General features: G+C 46.1%; 7 non-coding genes across 7 annotated transcripts; all 7 read left to right on the plus strand.

Moving 5' to 3' along the window:
* The first annotated feature begins 417 nt into the window (after positions 1 to 417).
* Positions 418 to 608, plus strand: LOC130300548 (U2 spliceosomal RNA). The gene has a single exon (XR_008851388.1). It is a non-coding gene; the product is annotated as a U2 spliceosomal RNA (small nuclear RNA).
* A 2,084-nt stretch (positions 609 to 2,692) lies between these two features.
* On the plus strand, positions 2,693 to 2,883 carry LOC130300549 (U2 spliceosomal RNA). The gene has a single exon (XR_008851389.1). It is a non-coding gene; the product is annotated as a U2 spliceosomal RNA (small nuclear RNA).
* Positions 2,884 to 4,964: 2,081 nt separating this feature from the next.
* Positions 4,965 to 5,155, plus strand: LOC130300550 (U2 spliceosomal RNA). Its single transcript, XR_008851390.1, has one exon. It is a non-coding gene; the product is annotated as a U2 spliceosomal RNA (small nuclear RNA).
* A 2,084-nt stretch (positions 5,156 to 7,239) lies between these two features.
* LOC130300551 (U2 spliceosomal RNA) lies at positions 7,240 to 7,430 on the plus strand. Its single transcript, XR_008851391.1, has one exon. It is a non-coding gene; the product is annotated as a U2 spliceosomal RNA (small nuclear RNA).
* A 2,087-nt stretch (positions 7,431 to 9,517) lies between these two features.
* Positions 9,518 to 9,708, plus strand: LOC130300552 (U2 spliceosomal RNA). Its single transcript, XR_008851392.1, has one exon. It is a non-coding gene; the product is annotated as a U2 spliceosomal RNA (small nuclear RNA).
* A 2,086-nt stretch (positions 9,709 to 11,794) lies between these two features.
* Positions 11,795 to 11,985, plus strand: LOC130300589 (U2 spliceosomal RNA). Its single transcript, XR_008851429.1, has one exon. It is a non-coding gene; the product is annotated as a U2 spliceosomal RNA (small nuclear RNA).
* A 2,086-nt stretch (positions 11,986 to 14,071) lies between these two features.
* On the plus strand, positions 14,072 to 14,262 carry LOC130300554 (U2 spliceosomal RNA). Its single transcript, XR_008851394.1, has one exon. It is a non-coding gene; the product is annotated as a U2 spliceosomal RNA (small nuclear RNA).
* The last annotated feature ends 1,833 nt before the right edge of the window (positions 14,263 to 16,095 follow it).

Below are 16,095 nucleotides of genomic sequence, written 5' to 3' on the forward strand. Positions count from 1 at the left end.
AAGTCCAATGGGGTGCAGGCATGTCCTCTATGCTTACAGCTTCCCGTGGGTGTTGGTTTGATACCGTTTGGGGACAGCCAAGGAGGCATCTGCAGGCAACAAAGGTAGGTGTGTGCTTGTGTGTGTGTTTCCTATGCAGATCCTAAGCCCAGTGTCACATGCAAGTAGGAGGAGTAAGAAGGGTTCCTGGCAAATCCGGGTTATGGATTGCATTTAAAAAGGCCCCGTGGGAGTGCAATGGGCCCCTGTCTTGCTGCTTAGCAATAATGGTATGGGTTTAGGTTCTGCTGTGTGTACTGGTGGTTGACTGCCCCCCAGCCCAGAGTGTGCATGGAAAATTGTCTGGCAGCCTCCCTGACAGCAAGCAGTGATAGTGCCCATGAAGGGGACCTTGTTGGGCCCGCCCCTTTCACGGTTATCGCTTCTCGGCCTTTTGGCTAAGATCAAGTGTAGTATCTGTTCTTATCAGTTTAATATCTGATACGTCCCCTATCTGGGGACCATATATTAAATGGATTTTTGAGAACGGGGGCCGATTTCGAAGCTTGCTTCCGTCGCCCTATGCATTGACCCGATATGGCAGTATCTTCGGGTACAGTGCACCACCCCCTTACAGGGTTAAAAAGAAAGATTCCTACTTTCATTGCTACCTGCTTGCTGGCTAGCCAGCTAGCCAGCCCTGTGGGCCTTGCTGCTGCTGCTGCTGCAGCCAAAAAACAAAAGGTGGTGCTGCTGCTGCTTCTGCTTCTGCTTGTGTCTGGCCGCTGTTGGAGCGTCCAGGCACAGGACTTCTGCTGCTGCTGACTAAATGGCCTCCTTAATTGGATCATTTGAGTAGCCAGCACACCTGTGCAGGTAGGGCATGACATGATAGGCAGCTGCCTTGATAGCGGGTGGGTGCTGAATGTTCCTAATTGACAAAATAAGATTAATGCTTATGAAGAAATATAAAATCTCATCCCTTCCCCAATATCGCGCCACACCCCTACCCCTTAATTCCCTGGTTGAACTTGATGGACATATGTCTTTTTTCGACCGTACTAACTATGTAACTATGTAACATAACATGGGGGGGGGGGGTCTCCTGGCTGTTCACACAGGTGTGTCATTGCTGTACATTGACCATGCATTGCTTCTGTGGTATTGCAAAGGCAAAGACAAATGCTTCCAGCCATCCATTGCACTAATGGATTGGTCATCAGCTGGCTGTCTATGTCCCGCATCAATATAGACCAAAGTACAGAGGGTTAGGCTATGCTATTGTGCACCTACCTGATGCATCAGAAGGTGCGAGGCCCTTGCTAAATTCTGTGCACAGACTTTGAGATCTATGCTTTAGACTGTATCTAAACCTGCTCCAACATGGACTGACATTCTGGCCTACTTTCAGCCGATGCGACTTGTCTGTCGCTGAACAGTCGCTTTTTATGTATTCAGCACCTATGTATAATGTTGTAAAAATGCTCTAGAAGCTAAAGTCGCAGAAATGTCACACATATTTGGCCTGCAACTTTCTGTGCGACAAATTCAGACAGGAAAAATCAGTATAAATCCTTAGAAAATTATCCCCCAGTGTCTCCATCTGCTGGCGGTATTGAATAAGCATTGCTGCACTGATGGGGTATGCATTAGACGAAAAAAAAGAAGAAAAAGAAGAATAATACGCCCAGAAAAGAGGCGAAAAGGAGAAAAACGTAAAAAAACGTGAAAAAAAAGTAAGAGGAAGAGAAGGGAAAAAAAGGTGGAAATGGGTTTAAAAGTGATTTCGGCGGAGAAATATATATATATATATATATATATATATATATATATATATATACGCGCACACACACACATATATATAAACGTATTCTCCGTTGAGATATTGCAGCCGCTGCTGTGTCCAGGCCCAGGAGCCTTAGCACTGTGCTGTGATGTCACTCAATACCACTGACATCACTAGGTGTAAACAACATCTCTCCTTTGCTGTGTATGTGACTATGGAGCTGTTTGGTGATGTCGTCTATTATGGCCTTCATAGAAGCAACAGGAGATTGTTGCATCCATCTAGAACCCTCAGAACTACAGTGCTATGATGTCACTCACTTCCACAGGCCTTGCAGAGTGTAAACAACAACAACCCAGCTTTGTTGTGTATGTAACCATAGGGATTTGTGATGTCACCTAGAACCTTCACAGCAGCGACAGCTTTATGAGGAGCATCAGCACTGCTCTGCCTGAGCAGAACCATCACCGCCATAGGTTGTCAAATAACCCGGGTTTAACCCACACAGGTAAGTCCAATGGGGTGCAGGCATGTCCTCTATGCTTACAGCTTCCCGTGGGTGTTGGTTTGATACCGTTTGGGGACAGCCAAGGAGGCATCTGCAGGCAACAAAGGTAGGTGTGTGCTTGTGTGTGTGTTTCCTATGCAGATCCTAAGCCCAGTGTCACATGCAAGTAGGAGGAGTAAGAAGGGTTCCTGGCAAATCCGGGTTATGGATTGCATTTAAAAAGGCCCCGTGGGAGTGCAATGGGCCCCTGTCTTGCTGCTTAGCAATAATGGTATGGGTTTAGGTTCTGCTGTGTGTACTGGTGGTTGACTGCCCCCCAGCCCAGAGTGTGCATGGAAAATTGTCTGGCAGCCTCCCTGACAGCAAGCAGTGATAGTGCCCATGAAGGGGACCTTGTTGGGCCCGCCCCTTTCACGGTTATCGCTTCTCGGCCTTTTGGCTAAGATCAAGTGTAGTATCTGTTCTTATCAGTTTAATATCTGATACGTCCCCTATCTGGGGACCATATATTAAATGGATTTTTGAGAACGGGGGCCGATTTCGAAGCTTGCTTCCGTCGCCCTATGCATTGACCCGATATGGCAGTATCTTCGGGTACAGTGCACCACCCCCTTACAGGGTTAAAAAGAAAGATTCCTACTTTCATTGCTACCTGCTTGCTGGCTAGCCAGCTAGCCAGCCCTGTGGGCCTTGCTGCTGCTGCTGCTGCAGCCAAAAAACAAAAGGTGGTGCTGCTGCTGCTTCTGCTTCTGCTTGTGTCTGGCCGCTGTTGGAGCGTCCAGGCACAGGACTTCTGCTGCTGCTGACTAAATGGCCTCCTTAATTGGATCATTTGAGTAGCCAGCACACCTGTGCAGGTAGGGCATGACATGATAGGCAGCTGCCTTGATAGCGGGTGGGTGCTGAATGTTCCTAATTGACAAAATAAGATTAATGCTTATGAAGAAATATAAAATCTCATCCCTTCCCCAATATCGCGCCACACCCCTACCCCTTAATTCCCTGGTTGAACTTGATGGACATATGTCTTTTTTCGACCGTACTAACTATGTAACTATGTAACATAACATGGGGGGGGGGGGGTCTCCTGGCTGTTCACACAGGTGTGTCATTGCTGTACATTGACCATGCATTGCTTCTGTGGTATTGCAAAGGCAAAGACAAATGCTTCCAGCCATCCATTGCACTAATGGATTGGTCATCAGCTGGCTGTCTATGTCCCGCATCAATATAGACCAAAGTACAGAGGGTTAGGCTATGCTATTGTGCACCTACCTGATGCATCAGAAGGTGCGAGGCCCTTGCTAAATTCTGTGCACAGACTTTGAGATCTATGCTTTAGACTGTATCTAAACCTGCTCCAACATGGACTGACATTCTGGCCTACTTTCAGCCGATGCGACTTGTCTGTCGCTGAACAGTCGCTTTTTATGTATTCAGCACCTATGTATAATGTTGTAAAAATGCTCTAGAAGCTAAAGTCGCAGAAATGTCACACATATTTGGCCTGCAACTTTCTGTGCGACAAATTCAGACAGGAAAAATCAGTATAAATCCTTAGAAAATTATCCCCCAGTGTCTCCATCTGCTGGCGGTATTGAATAAGCATTGCTGCACTGATGGGGTATGCATTAGACGAAAAAAAAGAAGAAAAAGAAGAATAATACGCCCAGAAAAGAGGCGAAAAGGAGAAAAACGTAAAAAAACGTGAAAAAAAAGTAAGAGGAAGAGAAGGGAAAAAAAGGTGGAAATGGGTTTAAAAGTGATTTCGGCGGAGAAATATATATATATATATATATATATATATATATATATATACGCGCACACACACACATATATATAAACGTATTCTCCGTTGAGATATTGCAGCCGCTGCTGTGTCCAGGCCCAGGAGCCTTAGCACTGTGCTGTGATGTCACTCAATACCACTGACATCACTAGGTGTAAACAACATCTCTCCTTTGCTGTGTATGTGACTATGGAGCTGTTTGGTGATGTCGTCTATTATGGCCTTCATAGAAGCAACAGGAGATTGTTGCATCCATCTAGAACCCTCAGAACTACAGTGCTATGATGTCACTCACTTCCACAGGCCTTGCAGAGTGTAAACAACAACAACCCAGCTTTGTTGTGTATGTAACCATAGGGATTTGTGATGTCACCTAGAACCTTCACAGCAGCGACAGCTTTATGAGGAGCATCAGCACTGCTCTGCCTGAGCAGAACCATCACCGCCATAGGTTGTCAAATAACCCGGGTTTAACCCACACAGGTAAGTCCAATGGGGTGCAGGCATGTCCTCTATGCTTACAGCTTCCCGTGGGTGTTGGTTTGATACCGTTTGGGGACAGCCAAGGAGGCATCTGCAGGCAACAAAGGTAGGTGTGTGCTTGTGTGTGTGTTTCCTATGCAGATCCTAAGCCCAGTGTCACATGCAAGTAGGAGGAGTAAGAAGGGTTCCTGGCAAATCCGGGTTATGGATTGCATTTAAAAAGGCCCCGTGGGAGTGCAATGGGCCCCTGTCTTGCTGCTTAGCAATAATGGTATGGGTTTAGGTTCTGCTGTGTGTACTGGTGGTTGACTGCCCCCCAGCCCAGAGTGTGCATGGAAAATTGTCTGGCAGCCTCCCTGACAGCAAGCAGTGATAGTGCCCATGAAGGGGACCTTGTTGGGCCCGCCCCTTTCACGGTTATCGCTTCTCGGCCTTTTGGCTAAGATCAAGTGTAGTATCTGTTCTTATCAGTTTAATATCTGATACGTCCCCTATCTGGGGACCATATATTAAATGGATTTTTGAGAACGGGGGCCGATTTCGAAGCTTGCTTCCGTCGCCCTATGCATTGACCCGATATGGCAGTATCTTCGGGTACAGTGCACCACCCCCTTACAGGGTTAAAAAGAAAGATTCCTACTTTCATTGCTACCTGCTTGCTGGCTAGCCAGCTAGCCAGCCCTGTGGGCCTTGCTGCTGCTGCTGCTGCAGCCAAAAAACAAAAGGTGGTGCTGCTGCTGCTTCTGCTTCTGCTTGTGTCTGGCCGCTGTTGGAGCGTCCAGGCACAGGACTTCTGCTGCTGCTGACTAAATGGCCTCCTTAATTGGATCATTTGAGTAGCCAGCACACCTGTGCAGGTAGGGCATGACATGATAGGCAGCTGCCTTGATAGCGGGTGGGTGCTGAATGTTCCTAATTGACAAAATAAGATTAATGCTTATGAAGAAATATAAAATCTCATCCCTTCCCCAATATCGCGCCACACCCCTACCCCTTAATTCCCTGGTTGAACTTGATGGACATATGTCTTTTTTCGACCGTACTAACTATGTAACTATGTAACATAACATGGGGGGGGGGGGTCTCCTGGCTGTTCACACAGGTGTGTCATTGCTGTACATTGACCATGCATTGCTTCTGTGGTATTGCAAAGGCAAAGACAAATGCTTCCAGCCATCCATTGCACTAATGGATTGGTCATCAGCTGGCTGTCTATGTCCCGCATCAATATAGACCAAAGTACAGAGGGTTAGGCTATGCTATTGTGCACCTACCTGATGCATCAGAAGGTGCGAGGCCCTTGCTAAATTCTGTGCACAGACTTTGAGATCTATGCTTTAGACTGTATCTAAACCTGCTCCAACATGGACTGACATTCTGGCCTACTTTCAGCCGATGCGACTTGTCTGTCGCTGAACAGTCGCTTTTTATGTATTCAGCACCTATGTATAATGTTGTAAAAATGCTCTAGAAGCTAAAGTCGCAGAAATGTCACACATATTTGGCCTGCAACTTTCTGTGCGACAAATTCAGACAGGAAAAATCAGTATAAATCCTTAGAAAATTATCCCCCAGTGTCTCCATCTGCTGGCGGTATTGAATAAGCATTGCTGCACTGATGGGGTATGCATTAGACGAAAAAAAAGAAGAAAAAGAAGAATAATACGCCCAGAAAAGAGGCGAAAAGGAGAAAAACGTAAAAAAACGTGAAAAAAAAGTAAGAGGAAGAGAAGGGAAAAAAAGGTGGAAATGGGTTTAAAAGTGATTTCGGCGGAGAAATATATATATATATATATATATATATATATATATATATATATACGCGCACACACACACATATATATAAACGTATTCTCCGTTGAGATATTGCAGCCGCTGCTGTGTCCAGGCCCAGGAGCCTTAGCACTGTGCTGTGATGTCACTCAATACCACTGACATCACTAGGTGTAAACAACATCTCTCCTTTGCTGTGTATGTGACTATGGAGCTGTTTGGTGATGTCGTCTATTATGGCCTTCATAGAAGCAACAGGAGATTGTTGCATCCATCTAGAACCCTCAGAACTACAGTGCTATGATGTCACTCACTTCCACAGGCCTTGCAGAGTGTAAACAACAACAACCCAGCTTTGTTGTGTATGTAACCATAGGGATTTGTGATGTCACCTAGAACCTTCACAGCAGCGACAGCTTTATGAGGAGCATCAGCACTGCTCTGCCTGAGCAGAACCATCACCGCCATAGGTTGTCAAATAACCCGGGTTTAACCCACACAGGTAAGTCCAATGGGGTGCAGGCATGTCCTCTATGCTTACAGCTTCCCGTGGGTGTTGGTTTGATACCGTTTGGGGACAGCCAAGGAGGCATCTGCAGGCAACAAAGGTAGGTGTGTGCTTGTGTGTGTGTTTCCTATGCAGATCCTAAGCCCAGTGTCACATGCAAGTAGGAGGAGTAAGAAGGGTTCCTGGCAAATCCGGGTTATGGATTGCATTTAAAAAGGCCCCGTGGGAGTGCAATGGGCCCCTGTCTTGCTGCTTAGCAATAATGGTATGGGTTTAGGTTCTGCTGTGTGTACTGGTGGTTGACTGCCCCCCAGCCCAGAGTGTGCATGGAAAATTGTCTGGCAGCCTCCCTGACAGCAAGCAGTGATAGTGCCCATGAAGGGGACCTTGTTGGGCCCGCCCCTTTCACGGTTATCGCTTCTCGGCCTTTTGGCTAAGATCAAGTGTAGTATCTGTTCTTATCAGTTTAATATCTGATACGTCCCCTATCTGGGGACCATATATTAAATGGATTTTTGAGAACGGGGGCCGATTTCGAAGCTTGCTTCCGTCGCCCTATGCATTGACCCGATATGGCAGTATCTTCGGGTACAGTGCACCACCCCCTTACAGGGTTAAAAAGAAAGATTCCTACTTTCATTGCTACCTGCTTGCTGGCTAGCCAGCTAGCCAGCCCTGTGGGCCTTGCTGCTGCTGCTGCTGCAGCCAAAAAACAAAAGGTGGTGCTGCTGCTGCTTCTGCTTCTGCTTGTGTCTGGCCGCTGTTGGAGCGTCCAGGCACAGGACTTCTGCTGCTGCTGACTAAATGGCCTCCTTAATTGGATCATTTGAGTAGCCAGCACACCTGTGCAGGTAGGGCATGACATGATAGGCAGCTGCCTTGATAGCGGGTGGGTGCTGAATGTTCCTAATTGACAAAATAAGATTAATGCTTATGAAGAAATATAAAATCTCATCCCTTCCCCAATATCGCGCCACACCCCTACCCCTTAATTCCCTGGTTGAACTTGATGGACATATGTCTTTTTTCGACCGTACTAACTATGTAACTATGTAACATAACATGGGGGGGGGGGGGTCTCCTGGCTGTTCACACAGGTGTGTCATTGCTGTACATTGACCATGCATTGCTTCTGTGGTATTGCAAAGGCAAAGACAAATGCTTCCAGCCATCCATTGCACTAATGGATTGGTCATCAGCTGGCTGTCTATGTCCCGCATCAATATAGACCAAAGTACAGAGGGTTAGGCTATGCTATTGTGCACCTACCTGATGCATCAGAAGGTGCGAGGCCCTTGCTAAATTCTGTGCACAGACTTTGAGATCTATGCTTTAGACTGTATCTAAACCTGCTCCAACATGGACTGACATTCTGGCCTACTTTCAGCCGATGCGACTTGTCTGTCGCTGAACAGTCGCTTTTTATGTATTCAGCACCTATGTATAATGTTGTAAAAATGCTCTAGAAGCTAAAGTCGCAGAAATGTCACACATATTTGGCCTGCAACTTTCTGTGCGACAAATTCAGACAGGAAAAATCAGTATAAATCCTTAGAAAATTATCCCCCAGTGTCTCCATCTGCTGGCGGTATTGAATAAGCATTGCTGCACTGATGGGGTATGCATTAGACGAAAAAAAAGAAGAAAAAGAAGAATAATACGCCCAGAAAAGAGGCGAAAAGGAGAAAAACGTAAAAAAACGTGAAAAAAAAGTAAGAGGAAGAGAAGGGAAAAAAAGGTGGAAATGGGTTTAAAAGTGATTTCGGCGGAGAAATATATATATATATATATATATATATATATATATATATATATATACGCGCACACACACACATATATATAAACGTATTCTCCGTTGAGATATTGCAGCCGCTGCTGTGTCCAGGCCCAGGAGCCTTAGCACTGTGCTGTGATGTCACTCAATACCACTGACATCACTAGGTGTAAACAACATCTCTCCTTTGCTGTGTATGTGACTATGGAGCTGTTTGGTGATGTCGTCTATTATGGCCTTCATAGAAGCAACAGGAGATTGTTGCATCCATCTAGAACCCTCAGAACTACAGTGCTATGATGTCACTCACTTCCACAGGCCTTGCAGAGTGTAAACAACAACAACCCAGCTTTGTTGTGTATGTAACCATAGGGATTTGTGATGTCACCTAGAACCTTCACAGCAGCGACAGCTTTATGAGGAGCATCAGCACTGCTCTGCCTGAGCAGAACCATCACCGCCATAGGTTGTCAAATAACCCGGGTTTAACCCACACAGGTAAGTCCAATGGGGTGCAGGCATGTCCTCTATGCTTACAGCTTCCCGTGGGTGTTGGTTTGATACCGTTTGGGGACAGCCAAGGAGGCATCTGCAGGCAACAAAGGTAGGTGTGTGCTTGTGTGTGTGTTTCCTATGCAGATCCTAAGCCCAGTGTCACATGCAAGTAGGAGGAGTAATAAGGGTTCCTGGCAAATCCGGGTTATGGATTGCATTTAAAAAGGCCCCGTGGGAGTGCAATGGGCCCCTGTCTTGCTGCTTAGCAATAATGGTATGGGTTTAGGTTCTGCTGTGTGTACTGGTGGTTGACTGCCCCCCAGCCCAGAGTGTGCATGGAAAATTGTCTGGCAGCCTCCCTGACAGCAAGCAGTGATAGTGCCCATGAAGGGGACCTTGTTGGGCCCGCCCCTTTCACGGTTATCGCTTCTCGGCCTTTTGGCTAAGATCAAGTGTAGTATCTGTTCTTATCAGTTTAATATCTGATACGTCCCCTATCTGGGGACCATATATTAAATGGATTTTTGAGAACGGGGGCCGATTTCGAAGCTTGCTTCCGTCGCCCTATGCATTGACCCGATATGGCAGTATCTTCGGGTACAGTGCACCACCCCCTTACAGGGTTAAAAAGAAAGATTCCTACTTTCATTGCTACCTGCTTGCTGGCTAGCCAGCTAGCCAGCCCTGTGGGCCTTGCTGCTGCTGCTGCTGCAGCCAAAAAACAAAAGGTGGTGCTGCTGCTGCTTCTGCTTCTGCTTGTGTCTGGCCGCTGTTGGAGCGTCCAGGCACAGGACTTCTGCTGCTGCTGACTAAATGGCCTCCTTAATTGGATCATTTGAGTAGCCAGCACACCTGTGCAGGTAGGGCATGACATGATAGGCAGCTGCCTTGATAGCGGGTGGGTGCTGAATGTTCCTAATTGACAAAATAAGATTAATGCTTATGAAGAAATATAAAATCTCATCCCTTCCCCAATATCGCGCCACACCCCTACCCCTTAATTCCCTGGTTGAACTTGATGGACATATGTCTTTTTTCGACCGTACTAACTATGTAACTATGTAACATAACATGGGGGGGGGGGGTCTCCTGGCTGTTCACACAGGTGTGTCATTGCTGTACATTGACCATGCATTGCTTCTGTGGTATTGCAAAGGCAAAGACAAATGCTTCCAGCCATCCATTGCACTAATGGATTGGTCATCAGCTGGCTGTCTATGTCCCGCATCAATATAGACCAAAGTACAGAGGGTTAGGCTATGCTATTGTGCACCTACCTGATGCATCAGAAGGTGCGAGGCCCTTGCTAAATTCTGTGCACAGACTTTGAGATCTATGCTTTAGACTGTATCTAAACCTGCTCCAACATGGACTGACATTCTGGCCTACTTTCAGCCGATGCGACTTGTCTGTCGCTGAACAGTCGCTTTTTATGTATTCAGCACCTATGTATAATGTTGTAAAAATGCTCTAGAAGCTAAAGTCGCAGAAATGTCACACATATTTGGCCTGCAACTTTCTGTGCGACAAATTCAGACAGGAAAAATCAGTATAAATCCTTAGAAAATTATCCCCCAGTGTCTCCATCTGCTGGCGGTATTGAATAAGCATTGCTGCACTGATGGGGTATGCATTAGACGAAAAAAAAGAAGAAAAAGAAGAATAATACGCCCAGAAAAGAGGCGAAAAGGAGAAAAACGTAAAAAAACGTGAAAAAAAAGTAAGAGGAAGAGAAGGGAAAAAAAGGTGGAAATGGGTTTAAAAGTGATTTCGGCGGAGAAATATATATATATATATATATATATATATATATATATATATATATACGCGCACACACACACATATATATAAACGTATTCTCCGTTGAGATATTGCAGCCGCTGCTGTGTCCAGGCCCAGGAGCCTTAGCACTGTGCTGTGATGTCACTCAATACCACTGACATCACTAGGTGTAAACAACATCTCTCCTTTGCTGTGTATGTGACTATGGAGCTGTTTGGTGATGTCGTCTATTATGGCCTTCATAGAAGCAACAGGAGATTGTTGCATCCATCTAGAACCCTCAGAACTACAGTGCTATGATGTCACTCACTTCCACAGGCCTTGCAGAGTGTAAACAACAACAACCCAGCTTTGTTGTGTATGTAACCATAGGGATTTGTGATGTCACCTAGAACCTTCACAGCAGCGACAGCTTTATGAGGAGCATCAGCACTGCTCTGCCTGAGCAGAACCATCACCGCCATAGGTTGTCAAATAACCCGGGTTTAACCCACACAGGTAAGTCCAATGGGGTGCAGGCATGTCCTCTATGCTTACAGCTTCCCGTGGGTGTTGGTTTGATACCGTTTGGGGACAGCCAAGGAGGCATCTGCAGGCAACAAAGGTAGGTGTGTGCTTGTGTGTGTGTTTCCTATGCAGATCCTAAGCCCAGTGTCACATGCAAGTAGGAGGAGTAAGAAGGGTTCCTGGCAAATCCGGGTTATGGATTGCATTTAAAAAGGCCCCGTGGGAGTGCAATGGGCCCCTGTCTTGCTGCTTAGCAATAATGGTATGGGTTTAGGTTCTGCTGTGTGTACTGGTGGTTGACTGCCCCCCAGCCCAGAGTGTGCATGGAAAATTGTCTGGCAGCCTCCCTGACAGCAAGCAGTGATAGTGCCCATGAAGGGGACCTTGTTGGGCCCGCCCCTTTCACGGTTATCGCTTCTCGGCCTTTTGGCTAAGATCAAGTGTTGTATCTGTTCTTATCAGTTTAATATCTGATACGTCCCCTATCTGGGGACCATATATTAAATGGATTTTTGAGAACGGGGGCCGATTTCGAAGCTTGCTTCCGTCGCCCTATGCATTGACCCGATATGGCAGTATCTTCGGGTACAGTGCACCACCCCCTTACAGGGTTAAAAAGAAAGATTCCTACTTTCATTGCTACCTGCTTGCTGGCTAGCCAGCTAGCCAGCCCTGTGGGCCTTGCTGCTGCTGCTGCTGCAGCCAAAAAACAAAAGGTGGTGCTGCTGCTGCTTCTGCTTCTGCTTGTGTCTGGCCGCTGTTGGAGCGTCCAGGCACAGGACTTCTGCTGCTGCTGACTAAATGGCCTCCTTAATTGGATCATTTGAGTAGCCAGCACACCTGTGCAGGTAGGGCATGACATGATAGGCAGCTGCCTTGATAGCGGGTGGGTGCTGAATGTTCCTAATTGACAAAATAAGATTAATGCTTATGAAGAAATATAAAATCTCATCCCTTCCCCAATATCGCGCCACACCCCTACCCCTTAATTCCCTGGTTGAACTTGATGGACATATGTCTTTTTTCGACCGTACTAACTATGTAACTATGTAACATAACATGGGGGGGGGGGGTCTCCTGGCTGTTCACACAGGTGTGTCATTGCTGTACATTGACCATGCATTGCTTCTGTGGTATTGCAAAGGCAAAGACAAATGCTTCCAGCCATCCATTGCACTAATGGATTGGTCATCAGCTGGCTGTCTATGTCCCGCATCAATATAGACCAAAGTACAGAGGGTTAGGCTATGCTATTGTGCACCTACCTGATGCATCAGAAGGTGCGAGGCCCTTGCTAAATTCTGTGCACAGACTTTGAGATCTATGCTTTAGACTGTATCTAAACCTGCTCCAACATGGACTGACATTCTGGCCTACTTTCAGCCGATGCGACTTGTCTGTCGCTGAACAGTCGCTTTTTATGTATTCAGCACCTATGTATAATGTTGTAAAAATGCTCTAGAAGCTAAAGTCGCAGAAATGTCACACATATTTGGCCTGCAACTTTCTGTGCGACAAATTCAGACAGGAAAAATCAGTATAAATCCTTAGAAAATTATCCCCCAGTGTCTCCATCTGCTGGCGGTATTGAATAAGCATTGCTGCACTGATGGGGTATGCATTAGACGAAAAAAAAGAAGAAAAAGAAGAATAATACGCCCAGAAAAGAGGCGAAAAGGAGAAAAACGTAAAAAAACGTGAAAAAAAAGTAAGAGGAAGAGAAGGGAAAAAAAGGTGGAAATGGGTTTAAAAGTGATTTCGGCGGAGAAATATATATATATATATATATATATATATATATATATATATATATACGCGCACACACACACATATATATAAACGTATTCTCCGTTGAGATATTGCAGCCGCTGCTGTGTCCAGGCCCAGGAGCCTTAGCACTGTGCTGTGATGTCACTCAATACCACTGACATCACTAGGTGTAAACAACATCTCTCCTTTGCTGTGTATGTGACTATGGAGCTGTTTGGTGATGTCGTCTATTATGGCCTTCATAGAAGCAACAGGAGATTGTTGCATCCATCTAGAACCCTCAGAACTACAGTGCTATGATGTCACTCACTTCCACAGGCCTTGCAGAGTGTAAACAACAACAACCCAGCTTTGTTGTGTATGTAACCATAGGGATTTGTGATGTCACCTAGAACCTTCACAGCAGCGACAGCTTTATGAGGAGCATCAGCACTGCTCTGCCTGAGCAGAACCATCACCGCCATAGGTTGTCAAATAACCCGGGTTTAACCCACACAGGTAAGTCCAATGGGGTGCAGGCATGTCCTCTATGCTTACAGCTTCCCGTGGGTGTTGGTTTGATACCGTTTGGGGACAGCCAAGGAGGCATCTGCAGGCAACAAAGGTAGGTGTGTGCTTGTGTGTGTGTTTCCTATGCAGATCCTAAGCCCAGTGTCACATGCAAGTAGGAGGAGTAAGAAGGGTTCCTGGCAAATCCAGGTTATGGATTGCATTTAAAAAGGCCCCGTGGGAGTGCAATGGGCCCCTGTCTTGCTGCTTAGCAATAATGGTATGGGTTTAGGTTCTGCTGTGTGTACTGGTGGTTGACTGCCCCCCAGCCCAGAGTGTGCATGGAAAATTGTCTGGCAGCCTCCCTGACAGCAAGCAGTGATAGTGCCCATGAAGGGGACCTTGTTGGGCCCGCCCCTTTCACGGTTATCGCTTCTCGGCCTTTTGGCTAAGATCAAGTGTAGTATCTGTTCTTATCAGTTTAATATCTGATACGTCCCCTATCTGGGGACCATATATTAAATGGATTTTTGAGAACGGGGGCCGATTTCGAAGCTTGCTTCCGTCGCCCTATGCATTGACCCGATATGGCAGTATCTTCGGGTACAGTGCACCACCCCCTTACAGGGTTAAAAAGAAAGATTCCTACTTTCATTGCTACCTGCTTGCTGGCTAGCCAGCTAGCCAGCCCTGTGGGCCTTGCTGCTGCTGCTGCTGCAGCCAAAAAACAAAAGGTGGTGCTGCTGCTGCTTCTGCTTCTGCTTGTGTCTGGCCGCTGTTGGAGCGTCCAGGCACAGGACTTCTGCTGCTGCTGACTAAATGGCCTCCTTAATTGGATCATTTGAGTAGCCAGCACACCTGTGCAGGTAGGGCATGACATGATAGGCAGCTGCCTTGATAGCGGGTGGGTGCTGAATGTTCCTAATTGACAAAATAAGATTAATGCTTATGAAGAAATATAAAATCTCATCCCTTCCCCAATATCGCGCCACACCCCTACCCCTTAATTCCCTGGTTGAACTTGATGGACATATGTCTTTTTTCGACCGTACTAACTATGTAACTATGTAACATAACATGGGGGGGGGGGGGGTCTCCTGGCTGTTCACACAGGTGTGTCATTGCTGTACATTGACCATGCATTGCTTCTGTGGTATTGCAAAGGCAAAGACAAATGCTTCCAGCCATCCATTGCACTAATGGATTGGTCATCAGCTGGCTGTCTATGTCCCGCATCAATATAGACCAAAGTACAGAGGGTTAGGCTATGCTATTGTGCACCTACCTGATGCATCAGAAGGTGCGAGGCCCTTGCTAAATTCTGTGCACAGACTTTGAGATCTATGCTTTAGACTGTATCTAAACCTGCTCCAACATGGACTGACATTCTGGCCTACTTTCAGCCGATGCGACTTGTCTGTCGCTGAACAGTCGCTTTTTATGTATTCAGCACCTATGTATAATGTTGTAAAAATGCTCTAGAAGCTAAAGTCGCAGAAATGTCACACATATTTGGCCTGCAACTTTCTGTGCGACAAATTCAGACAGGAAAAATCAGTATAAATCCTTAGAAAATTATCCCCCAGTGTCTCCATCTGCTGGCGGTATTGAATAAGCATTGCTGCACTGATGGGGTATGCATTAGACGAAAAAAAAGAAGAAAAAGAAGAATAATACGCCCAGAAAAGAGGCGAAAAGGAGAAAAACGTAAAAAAACGTGAAAAAAAAGTAAGAGGAAGAGAAGGGAAAAAAAGGTGGAAATGGGTTTAAAAGTGATTTCGGCGGAGAATATATATATATATATATATATATATATATATATATATATATATATATATATACGCGCACACACACACATATATATAAACGTATTCTCCGTTGAGATATTGCAGCCGCTGCTGTGTCCAGGCCCAGGAGCCTTAGCACTGTGCTGTGATGTCACTCAATACCACTGACATCACTAGGTGTAAACAACATCTCTCCTTTGCTGTGTATGTGACTATGGAGCTGTTTGGTGATGTAGTCTATTATGGCCTTCATAGAAGCAACAGGAGATTGTTGCATCCATCTAGAACCCTCAGAACTACAGTGCTATGATGTCACTCACTTCCACAGGCCTTGCAGAGTGTAAACAACAACAACCCAGCTTTGTTGTGTATGTAACCATAGGGATTTGTGATGTCACCTAGAACCTTCACAGCAGCGACAGCTTTATGAGGAGCATCAGCACTGCTCTGCCTGAGCAGAACCATCACCGCCATAGGTTGTCAAATAACCCGGGTTTAACCCACACAGGTAAGTCCAATGGGGTGCAGGCATGTCCTCTATGCTTACAGCTTCCCGTGGGTGTTGGTTTGATACCGTTTGGGGACAGCCAAGGAGGCATCTGCAGGCAACAAAGGTAGGTGTGTGCTTGTGTGTGTGTTTCCTATGCAGATCCTAAGCCCAGTGT

The sequence above is a fragment of the Hyla sarda genome, unplaced genomic scaffold, assembly GCF_029499605.1.
Source record: "Hyla sarda isolate aHylSar1 unplaced genomic scaffold, aHylSar1.hap1 scaffold_1088, whole genome shotgun sequence".
Classification (NCBI taxonomy): Eukaryota; Metazoa; Chordata; class Amphibia; order Anura; family Hylidae; genus Hyla; species Hyla sarda.